The sequence below is a fragment of the Phocoena sinus genome, chromosome 2 (assembly GCF_008692025.1).
Source record: "Phocoena sinus isolate mPhoSin1 chromosome 2, mPhoSin1.pri, whole genome shotgun sequence".
Lineage (NCBI taxonomy): Eukaryota > Metazoa > Chordata > Mammalia > Artiodactyla > Phocoenidae > Phocoena > Phocoena sinus.
This window is the reverse complement of record NC_045764.1, coordinates 172,491,277-172,510,053: the sequence shown is the minus strand read 5'-3', so window position 1 is coordinate 172,510,053 and position 18,777 is coordinate 172,491,277.

Here is an 18,777-nt window from a genome sequence, read left to right as displayed (position 1 = left end):
GAGTGGGCTGCATCCCCAGAAAAGAAAGAAGGCAAGGAAGAGAGATTAGTGGTTATATCCGAGCAGAAAGGGAACAGATTCAAATACTTTAGTTGTCTATAGCTTCTTGATAATTGTGGACGAGAAATATGATTCCCTCTGAGAAGCAGTCCTTTCGGTTTATATTTGGAATTGATCTTGAAGTCTGGCAGATATGTTCTTTTTGTAGTTGTTGCCACTGCATTTCTTTTCCACATTCCCTCAGCCTGACAAAACGATGCTTCATAGAATCCTAGCGGTTTTTGGTTCTTTCCTGTGTGGCTTGTGCAGGACGGGTAATAAAATAAAGTACCCTGCTTGCTGCAAACACTCATTGTGTGACTGTTTGATTTTGGCCTAATGGGTACTTCAGAGAATCTTGTTCACATCTCGATGGGTCTGAGCAGTGAAAAGCAAGGATGGCCCACTAGGATCTTCTCAGTATGACTCTGCTTGTAGGAGGAAAAAGAGGTGTCTTTTCTGATTTTAAAACTAATTGGAAAATTTCAGAGCTTAGCAAATACAAACCAAGAATCAAGGTGAGTCCGAGGAGGTGATTTTAGCTTATGCCAAATGCATACCATGTTAGATGGTGTGGATGTGTCCCTAACTTTCTCCTGAACACAGAACTTTAGAGTTGGAAGGTTTTTAGACACATTTCATCAGTTTTCTTATTCTATTGATGAGAAAACTGAGGCCAGGGCAGGTGAAGTGATCCACCCACTGTCACACAGTGAGCTGGGTTTGAGAAAAGCTTATCACCAATTGTAACAGGTTGTATTTCCAAAGATGGATGCAGCCACGTCTCCCAACCCACAAGCTCTTCTGCAGCACAAACTTGCTACCCTTCCCAATCTGGGATGATGCTGGGACTGCTTTGACCAATAGACTAAGGCAGAAGTGATACTGGGTCACTTCTAGGCATAGCCCTGCATGGCCTGGTACTTCTGCTTCTGGCTTTTGGGGATGTCTACTCTCGGTGTACTTTCTCTTTGAACCAAGGTGCCGTATTGTGAGAAGTCCAAGTCATGTGCAGGAGCATGTGTAGGCTCTCCAGCTGACCTCCAGCATGGACTTTCAGCCCTCTGAGTGTGCCATCTTGGATGCCCAGCCCAGCTGAGGTTTCAGATGACTACTGCTCCAGCTGAACCAAGAGAGAATCAGCCAGCCGAGCTCAGTGACTCTTCCCAGCTGTGACAGTTAATAATAAAGTATTGACTCAAGCCGGTAAGTTTTGGGGTCCTCGTTGAGCAGCAGTGTTTAAGGGGAACGCTACTCAAGATGCCAATGTGAAAACTCATACTTGACTATCGCTGTACACTTTTACCAACCACTCTCTCACTTATTCTAAAATCCGGTGTTTTCTTTTTTCTAGTGGGAGACCATGACTCATGAGCGGATCGTAAGGTCATTCTCGTGGGCTGCGAAAAAGTAAATCAAATAGCATAGAATTTATCAGAGCGCATGACACACAGAAGGGTAAGAGTTGTGAAATGTGTGTTTCGGTTGCGTGTGTGTGTTCTAGATCTTGTTGTAGAATATATTTGTTATTGTGGGTCCCAGTCCAAAATGTTAGGAAAACATTGTTCTAATGTTTTTTGAAATCTCTATAGTTTATTATGTACTGTATGTACTACTTTGCCCAAAACATTAAAATCTTATTATAGTTGTTGCCCTAAATTAACTACTTATAAACCTACAAAACTATGTTTTGTATAATATAGTCATAGACAGATATAGTTATGATATAGATGTATAAACATATATATGTTTATCAAAAATTAAGAAGAGAATGGTAAAAATTAAAAAAAAATGATTTTCTATCTACCCAGATATTTCTCCTTCTTTTCTGAGGACATGGTCTTTCCTCTGCTATCATTTTCTTTCAGCCTGAAGAATTTCCCTTTAACATTTCTTTTAGAGCAGATCTGTTGGCAATGAATTCCTCCGGTTTTCTTCTACCTGAAAATATTCTTATATTTTACCTGTGTTATTGAAGAATGCTTTTTTTTTTTTTTTTTTTTGCGGTACGCGGGCCTCTCACTGTTGTGGCCCCTCCCGTTGCGGAGCACAGGCTCCGGACGCGCAGGCTCAGCGGCCATGGCTCACGGGCCCAGCCGCTCTGCGGCATGTGGGATCTTCCCGGATCGGGGCACGAACCCGTGTCCCCTGCATCGGCAGGCGGACTCTCAACCACTGCGCCACCAGGGAAGCCCTCTTGAAGAATGCTTTTTGATGGGTATAAGATCCTGTGTTGCTGGGTTTTTTGTTTTTTATTTCTTTCAGCACTTTAAAGATGTTTCCATCTTTTCTTGTCTACGAGGATTCTGATGAGAACTCAGCGATTAATTGGAATTTTGTCTCTTTTTGTGTAGTATATTAATTCTCTCTTGTTACTTTCAATATCTACTCTTTATCTTTGGCTCTCAACCATCTGAATATGATTTTGGGCTTTTTTCTACCTGATATCCATAGAGCAACCTATGTTTGCAATTATATGTTTTTCATCAAATTTGGGAAATATTAAGCATTGTTTATTCAATATTTGTATCCTCAATTCTCTCTCCTTGTCCTATTCCAATGACATGTGTTGTACTCTTTGAGATCATCAAACAATTCCCTGTTTATTGATTTTTTTCTCACCATGTTTTACCTTAAATAATTTTCATTGATTTATTGTGGTGTCCTTTAGTGTTTCCTCTGTCATGCTTATTAAGTCCATCCATGAAAATCTCTTTATTTCAGAAAATATATTTTTCAGTTCTAAAATTACCAATTCTAGAATTACTGTTTTTATTGGTTCTATTTTTCCATTTGGTTCCTACTGTGGCACGGAGCAAGTTTCCAGGATAAAGTAAAAATATACAGAGACAAAAGACAAGCTGCATATTTCACAAGGGTGTTTACATAATAAATGTGAGTATTTTTGCCATATATTTGGTTATGAGAACTTTGGGACAATTTGAGTGTATTATTACATTGTTCCAATTTGATTCTTATTATGGCTTTGACAAGCAAGCAGGGGAGGTTTCATGATCTCCTTTTCCTCAACGAGGAAACCAAAATTAGATGTGGGTAACGAGGAAGATCTGGGCGTCTCCTCTTCTGTCACCCAAGTCCAGCCTCTTGTGCTGCCTCCTTCTCATTCTTAAAATATTTAAAATCTTTCAGGTCTTGAGCTGGTGTGTGTGCCCAGTAATAGCGGGTGACACATACGTGTGCTTGCCCTGTACTTGGTCCTCATTGTGCTAAGGACTCAACACAACCAACTCATAGAGGTGTTCTAATGACACCCATTTTACAGGTGAGGAAACTAGGGTTCAGAGAGTCTGCATAATGTAGCCAGCGTGAAGCTTCCAGTAGGCGGGGGAGCCAGAAACAAATCTATGTAAGTTGGCCCCGTGTCTACACTCTTAACTATTAAACTAGGCTCTTCTCGTTGGGAAAATTCTCGGCTGAGGAAGCCCCACCACTTCATTCCTCAGTTTGTTTCCGTTGGGCTGGTTTCCTCACTCGCTCCTTCCTCAGCCTGTAACTCGCAGCACCAGCTGAGGTTTCTGAGGCTGGAACGCGGCTGCCCCCGTGTCCCATGGGGACACTCAGGGTTGCCACCTGTCCCAGGGCCTGGAGAGGGGCCAGGCCTTTCTCAGTGCCGGGGAGGGAGAGCGTTATCTTGCAAACCGCTTTCCTTCTTGTTTACAAGATGAGAATCAACTCCGTGGTTAAATAGTTGATGTTGGCAGAAGACTTAAGATAAGAAAGTCTGTGTGATTTTGGAGGCCCATTTCCTTTCCTTCTTGCTTTACTTTCACGTCTGATTGTTTGCTTGTCAACTAGAAGTCCTTCAAGGAGAAAAAGCCTGGCGGACAGACAGCCTCTGCTCCTTGGTTTCCCTGCCTGGAAAAGTAAGAGCGTGGATTTGTCCAATCCAGTGGTTCTCAACTGGGAGCCATTTTTACCCCCAGAGGACATTGGGCAGTGCCTGGAGACATTTTAGATGGTCACAACGTGGCATTGGGGGGAGATGTTATTGACATCTGATAGATAGAACAAGGGATGATGCCAAACATCTTATTACGTACAGGACGTTCCCCACAGCAAAGAAGTATCTGCTCCAACTGCCAATAGCACCAAGGCTGAGAAATCTGGATTAATCTCTTCATGTAAACATCCGTGCTCGTTGAGGGCCTGCCACACGCCAGATGAAAACAAAACAAACAAAAATACGGTCTCTGGACTCAAGGAGCTTGTAATTTAGCGGGAACGCCAAAAGCTTGAACCCTTTCAGAAATGAAAAACGCAGGTGGCGAGAAGGATACAGTGTTATGGGGACACAGAGCGTGGAGGGGCCGAGTGCCTGGTGAACTGAGGACTTTACAGAGGAGGTGCCACTGGGATCAGACCCACGGGGCCCAGGAAAAAGAGGAGCAACACAGATGGGAAGGTGGGAAAGCACAGGATGCTCTCAGGGTGATGGAGTGTGGGGTTCCTGTAAGATGAGCATGGAGAGGCGAGGAGAGGCCAGGGCTGCCCCTCCTGCCTCAGGGCCTTAGCACATGCTGTTCTCTGTGCCTGGAAGGGTTTAGCAATGGTCACCTGGCTTCCTTCTCTCTTTAGTCCCCACCCAAATGTCACTCCTGTGGGAAGCCTAGGCTTCCTAGCATTTAATCTCAGTTTGTAATTTAATGTTTATTTCTCTGAGGAGTTGACTATTGTCTGGGCACTTCTGCCCACACCACCCATTCAAAATGGTCTTCCCTTCTGGTGAAAGCAAGCTCTACAGGTCTCTCTGGGGTCCTTTAAGCCCCTCCCACTTAGAGCAGCCAATCACATGTCCTCTGTTGTGTATTTGAACTTCTTATGAGCCCCCATTGCTTTTAAGATAAAGCCCAAATGCTGAGTTCCGCACCCTGGGCCCTCCGCCCTTTGGGATCTGGCTCTGGCCTCCTGCTCCAGCCTACCCCACCTCTAGCCCATTACCCCTTGGTTTCAGTCACCCCACCCTTCTCACAGGGACCCAGAGTGGCCGTCTGTTCTCCTGCATCTGAGCTTTAGCCTGGAAAGCTCTGCATGTGCCACCTGCTTCTGGCTAGATTGGTGGCTTCCTTGAGTCTGCCTTGCTTGCTTCCAGGAAGCCCACTCTCTTTCCCCAGGTCTGAGTTAGGTGCCACTCCTCTGCGTGGTCAGAGTCTCTGGGCTTACCGTGGCACATTTGTTGCACTGAAACTGTCCCCAGGGAGCGGTTGGGTGGTGTTCAGGGTGGCATTCCTGGTACCTAGCACAGGAAACAGCATATTTTTCTATTCATTTAATGGGCAAAGTCACGGATGCCAGTTCCTTCCAGCTAATTCCTGGATCTGGTTGAGAAGAGATCCAGCTTCCTTGAGAGCCTCCTTATACCAGAAAAATCCTCCCTGGTCCTACAAGCCCATGTTCTTACCTCCTCCCATGTAATTTATAATAAAACCTACATTCCCCCACCCCACCCCGCCCCCACCCACCCCAGTGATGCTAGAGTTGAGGCCAAGCTCTGGTTTCAGTGATTTAATGGCACCAAATAGAAGGGGCATTCAAAAAAGAATAAACAATTATGAAAGTGACTTGTGCAATTCTTGAGTGATCAAGTGATTCCATTACATGTGTGAATTGGCCCCCTGAAATGGACATGTGGGGTAAAGATGTTGAACTGCCCAGATTTACACTGCTCAGTATTCACAGTCTAATGGTGAGTTTAATGATGGATATTTGCTGAAGAAAATTCTAAATCGAAAAGATTCATGCACCCCAGTGTTCATTGCAGCACTATTTACAATAGCCAAGACATGGAAGCCTAAATGTCCATCAACGGATGAATGGATAAAGAAGATGTGGTACATATATACAATGGAATATTACTCAGCCATAAAAAAGAATGAAATAATGCCATTTGCAGCAACATGGATGGACCTAGAGATGATCATACTAAGTAAAGTGAGCCAGACATAGAAAGACAAATACCATATGACATCACTTATATGTGGAATGCAGAAAATGATGCAAATGAACTTATTTACAAAACAGAAACAGACTCATAGAATAGAAAACAAACTTGTCGTTACCACAGGGGAAAGGGAGGGAGGGATAAATTAGGAATTTGGGATTAACAAATACACATATGCAACAAGATCCTACTGTGTAGCACAGGGAACTATATTTAATATCCTGCAATAAACCATAATGGAAAAGAAAAAGAAATGATGGATATTTGCAGTGATCATCAAGGCATTGGACAGGCTTGTCTATCAGATGTGTTTCCAGCTCTTAAAATCCCAGCAGCAGAACACACGGGCTGACTTCACACTGTCACCGTCATCACTCCCTGGGCATATGATAAAGTCTTGGTAAATGTCAGTGGTGGCTACTCCATGTCAAGTACCTTGCTAGACCCTGGGAGAATTTAGAATACAAATCATACCTGATTTCTGTCTTCAAGGAGCTCCTTGTCTCATATGAAATTTAGGATATATACATATCCTAAAATGAATATATGTAATATATATTTATATTTGTATATATTAATATTAATATATGTTAAATATATATTTCATTCTAGACAGTCAGTGAGAAATGCTGAGAAACGAGAGCAGATTGGGAAACTTCAAAACAGTATAAATTCTACCTGGAAGGCTTTAGAGAGTGTGGGGGAGATAATATTTGATTTGCATCCTGAAAAATTATATGTTTGAAAGAACAGCTATTCCCGTAACAACTTGATACGCAGAGCTGAAGGTAAGAGTATTCCAGGTAGACAGAATGGCCTGGGAAAATGCCCAGAGGCAGAAAAATGAGGTCGTGAAGACTTATTACTATGTTTTCTTCTAGAATATTTGTAATTTTAGGTTTCACATTTAGGTCCATGATCCTTTTTGAGTTAATTTTCGTATATGGTATCTGCACATTTCTGGAGTTCTCTCTCACTGCAGTTCTCTTCTCTCCAGTATTCTGTCCTGCAAACTCTGTCCACTTTATTCTCCTTTGTTCTCAGCTTCACATTCTCAGACCTTTCTGTAAGCTCTCAAGGCATTAAACTGGGACAGTTGTGACACTCACTTCATTTGTTTCTCTTCTCACTGGGATCACTGTTCTTTATTGCCTGATGTCCTTCATGGTCTTGAAAACCTTTGATGTATACGTATATTTGATAAATACGTAAATAAATTTTGATTGTCTGAGGCAGCAAAAAAGATCCAGTCCCTGTTACTCCATCTTGGTTGGAGTAAAAATTATCTCAGAATTTATTTTTTAATCTCTAATGAAACTAGTCAGATCTCTCTTATGTATGCCTTCCTCTTCACTATTAGAATCCCGTCCACCATCCTAGCTTGGTCACCTCCATCTTTCACTTGGACTATGCAGTCACTTCCAATGTGCTCTCCTCATCTCCACCTCATCCCCTCTCCAGTCCATTCTTGTGTAGGAATGCATTTGATGTTGCTCAGAGAGAGGTCTGGCTTTTGCCTTCAACTCCTTGGAGGTATTGCCTAGGTTTTTGTAATGTTACCCCTGATAGGGGTGTCCTTGTTTCCCTGGGGATTTTGGGCTACACAAACACTGTGATTTAGCTTGGAGGCTTTGGGTCACAAGGTATCAGCTCAGCCTCTAGTGGGGCTGAGGACAGATCAGCCACATGGGCAGATTGAGCCCAAATAAGGACTATGAATACCAAGGCTTGGGTGAGCTTCACTTGTTGGCAATACTCCATGTATACTGTCACACACTGATGCTGGGAAAGGTTTATTGTCCCTGACTCCATGGGCAGAGGACAACTGGAAGCTCTTCATTTGGAACTTTCTGGTGCTGAAAACTCGGCCTCTGTACACTGGTGCCAGATCAAATCTTGGAGACAGAGTTTTGGGTGAAGTAGAAAAGAATAGCTTTATTGCTTTGCCAGGTAAAGGGGGACACAACGAGCTTGTGCCCTCAAGTACTGTGTCCCAACCCAGGGGGATTTTGTGAGGAGTTTTATAGTGAAGGTTCAAGGGTGGAGTTGCTGATAAGGATCAGGGTGTGTGCAGGGCCTACGCTCCTTTAATCTGGCCTCACGTGGTCTCCTGATGAGCTTCTGAGGTTCTCAAGGTTATCAAACTGTGACCTTCTCTGGAATTAAGAATGCTTCATCAAGTAGTTAACATGTTCTATTTGATGGGGGTTTTAGTTCTGTAGAACAGCTCAAAGATATTGTTACGTGTATCCTTTGAGGGAGAGCCAGGACCCTGCACTATTGTTTCTTGACTGTTCCTCCCTTATTTCTGCATCCCGTCCCTTCCCTGGTCAACAACTGTTTGAACCTGCCCTTTGGAACTCAGGGAAGGTCATGGAGGCTGAAGCTTATGTTCTACAAACAAGAAATGGGGGACACAGAAAGGCTTCTGTGCTCTGGAGTCCCACAGGGTCCTGTTCAGTTTCACTTTCTGGACTCAACCCTACACGCTTCTTCCTTTGGCTGATTTTAATCTCTGTCCTTTAGCTGTAACAAAAAATAACCACAAATTTAATAGCCTTCATTGTCTTCTGTCTCTTTAGAGTATTATCTATGGACGAACTTGGGGAGCCCAAACTTTTAAAAGATATCTGAAGTGATGGCAGTTCTCTTCCCACTAACTCTGAAATTCTTTTTAATGCAATTTTCTTGATCTTTTAAAAGAGAAAAAAAGCCCGATATGCTCCTCTCTTGTTTAAACCCTTTGGTTATTTACTGTTATATAGTGAAGAGCACACTCTACAACATGGCCCATGCAAGCCTATGACCCAGAACTTGCCTCCCCCACCTTGTTCTCTGTTACCCTTCTTCCCATTGCTGCTTTCTTTTTCTGTTTCTTCCATTCTCTTCCCCTTCCCTCTTTTTCTACTGGCTTTTAAATTTACCGAACTCAGGTTCAGCTCATTGCCGCTTGAAAGCCAACGTTCAAGAGACAAGTGTTGATTGGAAAGAAAAGTTTGCTTGATTCAGGAGGCCAGCAACCTGGGGAGAAGGTGGACTCATGTCCAAGAACCAATTCGGAAAATTCTGCTAACCATGAAAGTTTTTAAAGGGTGAAAGGGGAAATTAATCACAGTTAATCATTTGGGGAGGATATCAGAATCTTCCTTATCTTTTACTATGTGCAGACTTTCTTCTGACTGGTTGGTGGTGAGGTGACGGGGCAGTGCTCCAGGAATCTTGTGTTCCGCCTGAAGTTAACATCCTCCACCTGGGTTGGGGTTTTAGTTCCTGCAGAAGAACTCAAATGTATTGTTAGGTATATCCCTTGAGGAGGAACCAGGTCCCTGTTTTAATCGCTGCACTATTGTCTCTTGACTGCTCCGACTTTGTTTCTGCATTCCCTCACTTCTCTAATTAGAAACTATGTAGATGTACTCTTTGGAACTCAGGGAGGGTCTAGGAGCCTGAAGCCTTCTTCCTTCATATAAGAAACAGGGGACACAGAAGGGCTTTTGTAACCAGGAGGATCCCACAAGGTCCTGCTCGGTTTCCAAATTTCAGTCTCCTTGGGCTGGCTGGTACCTCCCTTCCACAGACCAGATACCTCTTCAACGACTCTTGAGTTCTCCTAACCCTTACGAAGGTACAGTCCACTCTGCTGAGAGCAGCCAGCAGAAAGATGGTATGTTGAAAGATGCTGCTTCTGTCCATGGAGGCTCAGGCACCTCAGTTCTCAGCAGAGGCTGGTCAGGGGAGTGCTGAGAAAGGTCTTTTAATTAACACTAGTGGGAGCTTTAAAGATGGGCTTGAAGCCAGAAAGGGTTTTGGGCCCAGGGTCCCCAGTTAATGACAGAAGCCATGTTCCCGGAAAGAGGCACATCCTCTTCTTGGTACCCACCTTCTCTCTTCTCTCTCAAATCTCAAACAAGGAAGCGGAGTGGGGACTATGAATCATATTTCTGGGTCACATTTCTTGCTCTTTGAAGATCTTGGGCAAGATACTTCACATCAGGGCCTCTGGTTGCTTCTGTGGAAAATGAAGAGTTTCAACTAGCTCAGTGATTCCCACCAGTTTGACCGCAAATGTCCCCTTTTATAGTTTTCCTTCCCTTGTGAGCACCAATTGTGTTGCAAATGACAAAGAAACTTGAGTCTTGGTTGGTGTGGCCTTATGGTCCAATAAGGTCCTACTAGGTGTCGTGCCTGAGTCAGACAACAGGGATGCAGGGATGGATCGGGCATGGGTTCAGAGCCACAGGGAGCCCACCGTGTTCTGGGAAAGACAAGCACACAAATGGTCACACTCAACAGGAGCAATAGGACTTATTGGGGCCAGTGGAGGGGAACTTCATTGACACTGAAGGACAAATAGGAGTGTCAGGTGAGGGAGGGCACTCTGAAGCCCCTCTAGATCTAGGAAGGTGGAATGCTGTGGGCAGATAGACTTTTTGTACTGTGTTAAGAGCCAAGGAGCTCTTCCATGTAGATTCCAGGTGGCTTGGGAAACAATGGGACAGGTGTTTTCTGAAGCCAGGGCTTTAGGTCCTGCTGTGATGCTGGGCAAGTCACATCATCTCAGTTTCCTCCCGAGTGCATAGATTTCTAACATGTGCTCAAGTTCACGTGTTGGTGTAAATAAAGCTTTGTCCTCATACCAGCTAGTGACATTCAACACAGTCCTTGGAAGATAGATCCCACAGCTGTGCATGAAATCCCAGTTCCTGTTGACCTTGGTCAGCTGTGTGACACTCTCAAAGAATCCCACATGACTCTGATCTCCTGGATATTTACACATGTAGGGAGGCTGGAAGGGTGTGCACTGTTTGTTGAGAACCCACCAGGTATCATTCATTAGATCATATAAGTCCCCTAAAAGGAGTAAGTGGGGTTTGCTCAATTTAAGAGATAAAGCTAGGAAAGTGTGGAGAAGTCTGGTAGCCTGTATGGGCCACATAGCTGACCCATGGAAGAGTTGAGATACAAAACCAAGTCTGAGTGGCCCAAGAACCCATGCTCTTCCCACTGACCATGCCACCTCCCAGGTGTGGGGGTTAGGGTGGGGAGGGGTAGAGATGAGTAGTATGGTGGTATCAAAAGTGCTGGGAATGGGGAGAAAGGAATTAAGGTGTTTGTAATGGGTTGAATGGTGACTCTCTTTAAAAGATATGTCCACTTGGAACCTCAGAACATGAAAGTATTTGGGATAAGGGTTTTTGCAGATGTAATTAAGGAAAGGATCTCAATGTGAGGTCATCCTGGATTAAGGTGGGTCCTGTATCCAATGATGGGCATTATTCTAAGAGACAGGGAAACAGAGGGGAGGAGGCAACATGGCCCCAGAGGCAGAGATTGGAGTGATGCAGCCACAAGCCAATGAATGCCAGGAGCCACTAGAAGCTGGAAAAGGTGAGGAAAGATTTTCCCCTGGAGCCTTCAGAAGGAGCATGGCCCTGCTGGCACCTTGATTTTGGACTTCTGACCTCCAGGACTGTGAGATAAGAAATTTCTGTTGTTTTAAGCCATCAGGCTGGTGGTCATTTGTCACAGCAGCTGCAGGAATCTCATACAGTCTTCACCACAGCGTGAGGTTAGTGTCACACCTCCACGTGCTCAAGGGGATCACCGTGGTGTGGTAGATGATGTTTACAAGCACTCCTGGCTTGGACCCTGAAGCTCAATCCTAGGAAAGGAGAACCGCTCAGCCTGAGAAGGCAGCAGGGCGGTGACTGGTGGTCAGAGACTGTGAGGCAAAGATGCTCACTCCTTCCTGTTGTCCCTACCCTCTCTTTGCACAAGCTGCGTGTCCCTGTGCAATTGCCTGCCTTGTGGACTTTCTAGGGAGTTAGGTGCCCCTGGGTTTGAATTTTGACTCTGCCACTTTCCAGCTGTGTGATACAGGGACCATACTTTCCCTTCCCTGAGCTTCAGTTTCCCCATCTATGGGATTGGATTAATAATCCTTCCTGGCAGTGAGTGTGAGGATTAGAGAAAGCATCGCGTGTCTGGTACGTGTCACTGCTCCTGTGCCATGCAGGAAGCACTTAACACCTGGCGACTGATAACTCACCACATTCTCTTTGGAAACCTTAGTTTCCTCCTCTGTGAAGTGGGGGTGTTAAGTGTTGCACAGTGAGGTGTTGGGAGGATGAGGATTCCCTGCACATTATGGGCACTCGGAAGCTGAAGTGGGGATGAGGAGAGGTGCTCTCCTGAGAGCAGACACCTGTGTTCAGGTGTTTTGATGCTGTGGGGCAGATCCAGCCTTGGAGCCCTCCTAAACTCATGCTCTGCAGCCATTGACATCCGGTGCTCAGCCTTTCCACCAGGGCTCACAATGTGCTGGCCAAAGGGACCTGAGGTTCCTCCATGGCCAAGCCTTACACAAATGTCAGGCCTCGGTATTCCTCCCAACACTGACTTTGCCTGTTGACCTCACCCGGACAGCTCACTCACCTGAAGCCATGCTTCCCAGCCCCCAGAGGAGACAGAAGCCTTTCTCCTCTTTGGAGATCCAACCTTCCACAGTTTCTGGGGAAACTTGGCTACACAAAGTGGTGGAGGTGGGGGTCCAGAATCTTCTGAGAGTTAAGACTGTTCTTTCTGGTTTCTCAGGGTTAAAAAAATTTTTTTATTTTAATTTTTAAAAATTGAAGTATAGTTGATTTACAATATCGAGGTTTCTCATGCTTTTAAACCCAGAGAAGCCATTCACCTTGTGGGCTCCAGATGAGGACATTTTATTCTGATTAAAACCATGGAGATTGTAGAGAGGGAGCTGATATAAATCTCTAGACCAGGGCATTTACCCCAGAGCATGACCCTAGAGCATGACCAGGAAGGATGCCTAGAACTCAGCTAAGCATTAAATAGACTACTCCTGGAAGGGGAAAACCCGTTGCTTGTTGACCCAAATACTGAACTCAAAATATTGAACAATCTGGTGAATTCACTGGCCGTAATGGAGTGTTGAGTTTGTATTTCCCATTTGGGTCTTTCCTTAAGTCACTCCTCCTTGGGGTTTGGAGACTTTATTATCAAGGTTTCTCTTCTTATTGAAAGACAACATCATGTCTTTCAAAAAAAGCCACACTTTATCCTTATTTTTTTGGTCTCCACAGTTTCCAGAAAACACCAGCTAGAGGACTACTCATGGGCTGCTCAAGGGCAATGGAAGACTCTGGGTCTTCCATGATTGAGGGAAGAGAGAAACTGTCCTGTGTCCAAGAGATACAAGCCAACTGCAAGGGAGGCTTGGACGGATCTACACCCATTAAGCTGTGTGATGTTTAAGGAACACTGATGTTGTGGGTCCAAAGGCCGATGGGTTCCTTCTTCTCTTCCTCCCTCGCTCCGTCCGTCCCTCCCCTCCCTCTTTCTTTAGCAAATACGTATCGAGGGTCTGCTTGCCCAAGTTCTGGGCCAGGCTTGGGGGAGAGAGAGAGAAAGGAGCTGGTTTCTGCTCTCAAGTAACCCACGATCTGGGTTAGGGGACGGAAGAGCCAGCAGACACCACAGGAACAGCAACAGAGCAGCCTGGGAAGGCTTCTTGGAGGAGGGGACCCCTAAAGAGAGACTGCACAGGGGTTGTGAGGGGAGGAAAAGAAATCTTAAGCATATTGTCAGAGCAACTTGTCTGACAACCCAGTGGCCCTCTCTGAACAGTCCCATTTTGTGTGCTGCCAACTGCCGGGAGTTGGACGCTGTGGATGAACCGTGCAAATGGGAGCGGTCAGAAGTAAACACGCTCTGACACAGTAACCCTGCACCGTGTGCCGGGCCCCACTTCAAGCGCTGTATGTCTATTACTGTGGCTTATTACTGCTTGGACCCCAGAACAACCCAGTGAGGTGAAAATCCCATGTTTAGTTGAAATGGAGGCAAAGAAAGATAGACAGAATTGCCCTGGGTCACATGGTCAGTGTACTAGTCAGGGTCCTCCAGAGAAACAGAGCCAATAGGATGTCTGTCTGTCTATCTCTTCATATAAGTATACATAAGAGGAGATTTATTACAAGAATTGGCTCACTTAGCTGTGGACGCTGAGAAGTCCCTTGATCTGCCGCCTGCAACCTGGGGATCCGGGAGCGCCAGGGGTGGAATTCAGTCCAAAGGCCAGAGAACCAGGAACGCCAATGCCTGGGGGCAGGAGAAGACGGACATCTCAACTGAGACAGAGCAAATCCTCCCTTCATCCACCTTTCTGTTCTATTCAGGCCCTCAGTGGGTCGGTGATGCCCACCCACGCTGGTACCACCAACACTCGACCACAAAAAGGCACACGCTCCAGTGGCCTCCTCATCTCCTAGCCCGGGCCCTGGTCCACAGCTGGTGCTTAATACATGTGTGTCAGAATGGAATTAGGGAGAACCTGCTGACAGATAGACACAGCAGCCTGACTGACAGAAATACCTACGGCCCAGCAGCTCCACTGTGTTTTTCAGAGAAAACGGTCAGGACAGAACGAGAGGGAGACTGGCCAATCACGCTCCCCTGGACCATCTTCTGGACACATGATGTACAAAGGGAAAGTGGCCAGAGTCCATGGTGTGGCGCCTGCCTGCCAGCCTGCCGTTGACTGGTGGCCTGAGGACTGTAAAGACATCCACAGGAGAGGGAAAACCAGGGCAGATGAGAAGAAGGCTGTGATCAGGGGACACTGACATCTCCAAAGTTGCAACCCACCAGGTCTAGTGCCCCACCCTTCACATATGTCCTGCTGCAAAGTCCTCCCCAAGAGTTGGAGGGTTACCTGCTTTATGGATGAGGAAACAGGCTCAGAGAGGTTGAGTGAGTCACCCCAGGTCACGCAGCTGGGACATGGCAGGGTTGGATGGAACTCTGGCTCTTTCAACCATGCCTTACTACCTCCTGTCAATATAAAAGAAGTTTCCCTGTTGCCCTGCTTCTGGATGTTTCCAGCCTCCATACCATCTCTCACGTTGACCCCTCCCCCTGTCCAGGAGGCTTGCTAAGGCGCCTTGACCTCCCTAATCTGGCAACTTTGATGGGAGCTCTCCTTGGTAGCAAATCATTGTGGGAGCGTGAGGTGTATTCACACTATGCAGACTCCCAGTGGACCCATGATGAGCACCCTCTGTGTGATTCCAGCCACTGCTGCCCTCAAGAGCATCCCACACAGGGAGCCCTGTGCTAACCTTAACACTCGTGTTTAGTTTGCACAGGGAGACCTGGGACCCAGAGGAGGGGCCTCATTCACCCTTGGATGGTGAGGGCCTTGGGGGCAGAGGCCAGGAGAGCTTCCTGCAGAAGGTGAAAACCATGCCTGTACTTGAAGGGTGAGGAGGATGTTGAAATAGTGGTTCTCAAGTCTGGCTGCACATGGAATTAACTGGGTACCTGTGACCTGGGCCCTGAGATTCTGATTCAGTTGGTCTTGGATGGGATTGAAGCATCAGTGTTTTAAAAAGCTCACTGAGTAATCAACCATGCCTGTGTAGTGAAACCACCATTAAAATCCAAAAGGAGGGGTTTCAGAGAGCTTCCAGGTTGGTGAAGCAGAAAACCTCCATGTGCCACTGTGCTGGGCGCCAAACTCTAAGAGGACTGAAAGTTTTTTGTTCTTGACCTTGCCCTATGAATCTCATCATCTGGCTGTTGGTTCCTGTGCTTTAATATCCTTGATAATAAACCACTCATCTGAGCCATGTGGCTGACAGGGTCTTGGTGCTCTGGCTTCCTGTCAGCCTGAGATTTGAGGTGGGGGAGCCAAGTTCAGGACACTGGACCACCAGAGACCTCCTGGCCCCACGTAATATCAATCAGCAAGAGCTCTCCCAGAGATCTCCGTCTCAATGTTAAGACCCAGCTCCATTCTACTCAATGAACAGCAAGCTCCAGTACTGGATGCCCCATGCCAAACAACTAGCAAACAGGAACACAACCCCACCCATTAGCAGAGAGGCTGCCTAAAGTCATACTACATTCACAGACACCCCAGAACACATCACCGGACATGGTCCTGCCCACCAGACAGACAAAATCCAGCCACACCCACCAGAACACAGGCAATAGTCCCCTCCACGAGGAAGCCTACACAGGTCACTGAACCAACCTCACCCACTGGGGTCAGACACCAAAAGCAATGGGAACTATGGACCTGCAGCCTGTGAAAAGGAGGCCCCAAACACAGTAAGTTAAGCAAAATGAGAAGGCAGAGAAATATGCAGCAGATGAAGGAGCAAGGTAAAAACCCACCAGACCTAACAAATGAGGAGGAAATAGGCAGTCTACCTGAAAAAGAATTCAGAGTAATGATAGTAAAGATGATCCAAATCTTGGAAATAGAATGGAGAAAATACAAGAAACATTTAACAAGGACGTAGAAGAACTAAAGAGCAAACAAACAATGATGAACAACACAATAATGAAATTAAAAATTTTCTAGAAGGAACCAAGAGCAGAATACTGAGGTAGAAGAACAGATAAGTGACCTGGAAGATAAAATAGTGGAAATAACTACCTCAGAGCAGAATAAAGAAAAAAGAATGAAAAGAATTGAGGACTGTCTCAGAGACCTCTGGGACAATATTAAATGCACCAATATTCAAATTATAGGGGCCCCAGAAGAAGAGAAAAAGAAAAGGACTGAGCAAATATTTGAAGAGATTATAGTTGAAAAGTTCCCTAACATGGGAAAGGAAATAGTCAATCAAGCCCAGGAAGAACAGAGAGTCCCATACAGGAAATATCCAAGGAGAACCATGCCAAGACACATATTAATCAAACTATCAAGAATTAAATACAAAGAAAAAATTTTAAAAGCAGCAAGGGAAAAGCAACAAGTAACACATAAGGGAATCCCCATAAAGTTAACAGCTGATCTTTCAGCAGAAACTCTGCAAGCCAGAAGGGAGTGGCAGGACATATTTAAAGTGATGAAAGGGAAGAACCTACAACCAAGATTATTCTACCCAGCAAGGATCTCATTCAGATTTGACTGATAAATTAAGACCTTTATAGACAAGCAAAAGCTAAGAGAATTCAGCACCACCAAAGCAGCTTTACAACAAATGCTAAAGGAACTTCTCTAGGCAGGAAACACAAGAGAAGGAAAAAACCTGCAAAAACAAACCCAGGGCTTCCCTGGTAGCACAGTGGTTGAGACTCCGCCTGCCAATGCAGGGGACACGGGTTCATGCCCTGGTCCGGGAAGATCCCACATGCCGTGGATCGGCTGGGCTCGTGAGCCATGGCCGCTGAGCCTGCACGTCCAGAGCCTGTGCTCTGCAACGGGAGAGGCCACAACAGTGAGAGGCCCATGTATCGCAAAAAACAAAAACAAAAACAAAAACAAACAAACACAAAACAATTAAAAAAATCGTAATAGGAACATACATATTGATAATTACCTTAAGTTTAAATGGATTAAATGCTCCAACCAAAAGACATAAACTGCCTGAACGGATACAAAAACAAGACCCATCTATATGCTCTCTACAAGAGACCCACTTCAGAACTAGGGACACATACAGACTGAAAGTGAGGGAATGGAAAAAGATATTCTATGCAAATGGAAATCAGGAGAAAGCTGGAGTACCAATTCTCATATCAGGCAAAATAGACCTTAAAATAAAGACTATTACAAGAGACACAGAAGGACACTACATAATGATCAAGGGATCAATCCAAGAAGAAGATATAACAACTGTAAATATTTATGCACCCAACATAGGAACACCCCAATACATAAGGCAAATGCTAACAGCCATGAAAGGGGAAATCGACAGTAACACAATAATAGTAGGGGACTGTAACACCCCACTTTCACCAATGGACAGATCAACCAAAATGAAAAAAAAATAAGGAAACACAAGCTTTAAATGATACATTAAACAAGAGGGACTTAATTGATATTTATAGGACATTCCATCACAAAACAACAGAATACACCTTCTTTTCAAGTGCACATGGAACATTCTCCAGGGTAGATCATATCTTGGGTCACAAATCAAGCCTTGGTAAATTTAAGAAAATTGAAATTGTATCAAGGATCTTTTCTGACCACAATGCTATGAGACTAGTTATCAATTACAGGAAAAAAACTGTAAAAAATACAAACACATGGAGGCTAAATGATTCGCTACTAAATAACCAAGAGATCACTGAAGAAATCAAAGAGGAAAACAAGAAATACCTAGAAACAAATGACAATGAAAACACGATGACCCAAAACCTATGGGATGCAGCAAAAGCAGTTCCAAGAGGGAAGTTTATAGCAATACAATCCTACCTCAAGAAACAAGAAAAATCTCAAATAAACAACCTAACCTTACACCTAAAGCAATTAGAGAAAGAACAACAACAACAACAACAACAAAAACTCAAAGTCACCAGAAGGAAAGAAATCATAAAAATCAGATCAGAATTGAATGAAAAAGAAATGAAGGAAACAACAGCAAAGATCAACAGAACTAAAAGCTGGTTTTTCCAGAAGATAAACAAAATTGATAAACCATGAGCCAGACTCATCAGGAAAGAAAGGGAGAAGACTTAAATCCACAAAATTAGAAATGAAAAAGGAGAAGTTACAACTGACCCTGCAGAAATACAAAGAATCATGAGGGATTACTACAAGCAACTCTATGCCAATAAAATGGACAACCTGGAAGAAATGGACAAATTCTTAGAAAAGTGCAACCTTCTGAGACTGAACCAGGAAGAAATAAAGTATAAACAGACGAGTACAAGCACGGAAATTGAAACTGTGATGAAAATTCTTCCAACACACAAATGCCCAGGACCAGATGGCTTCACAGGCGAATTCTATCAAGCCTTTA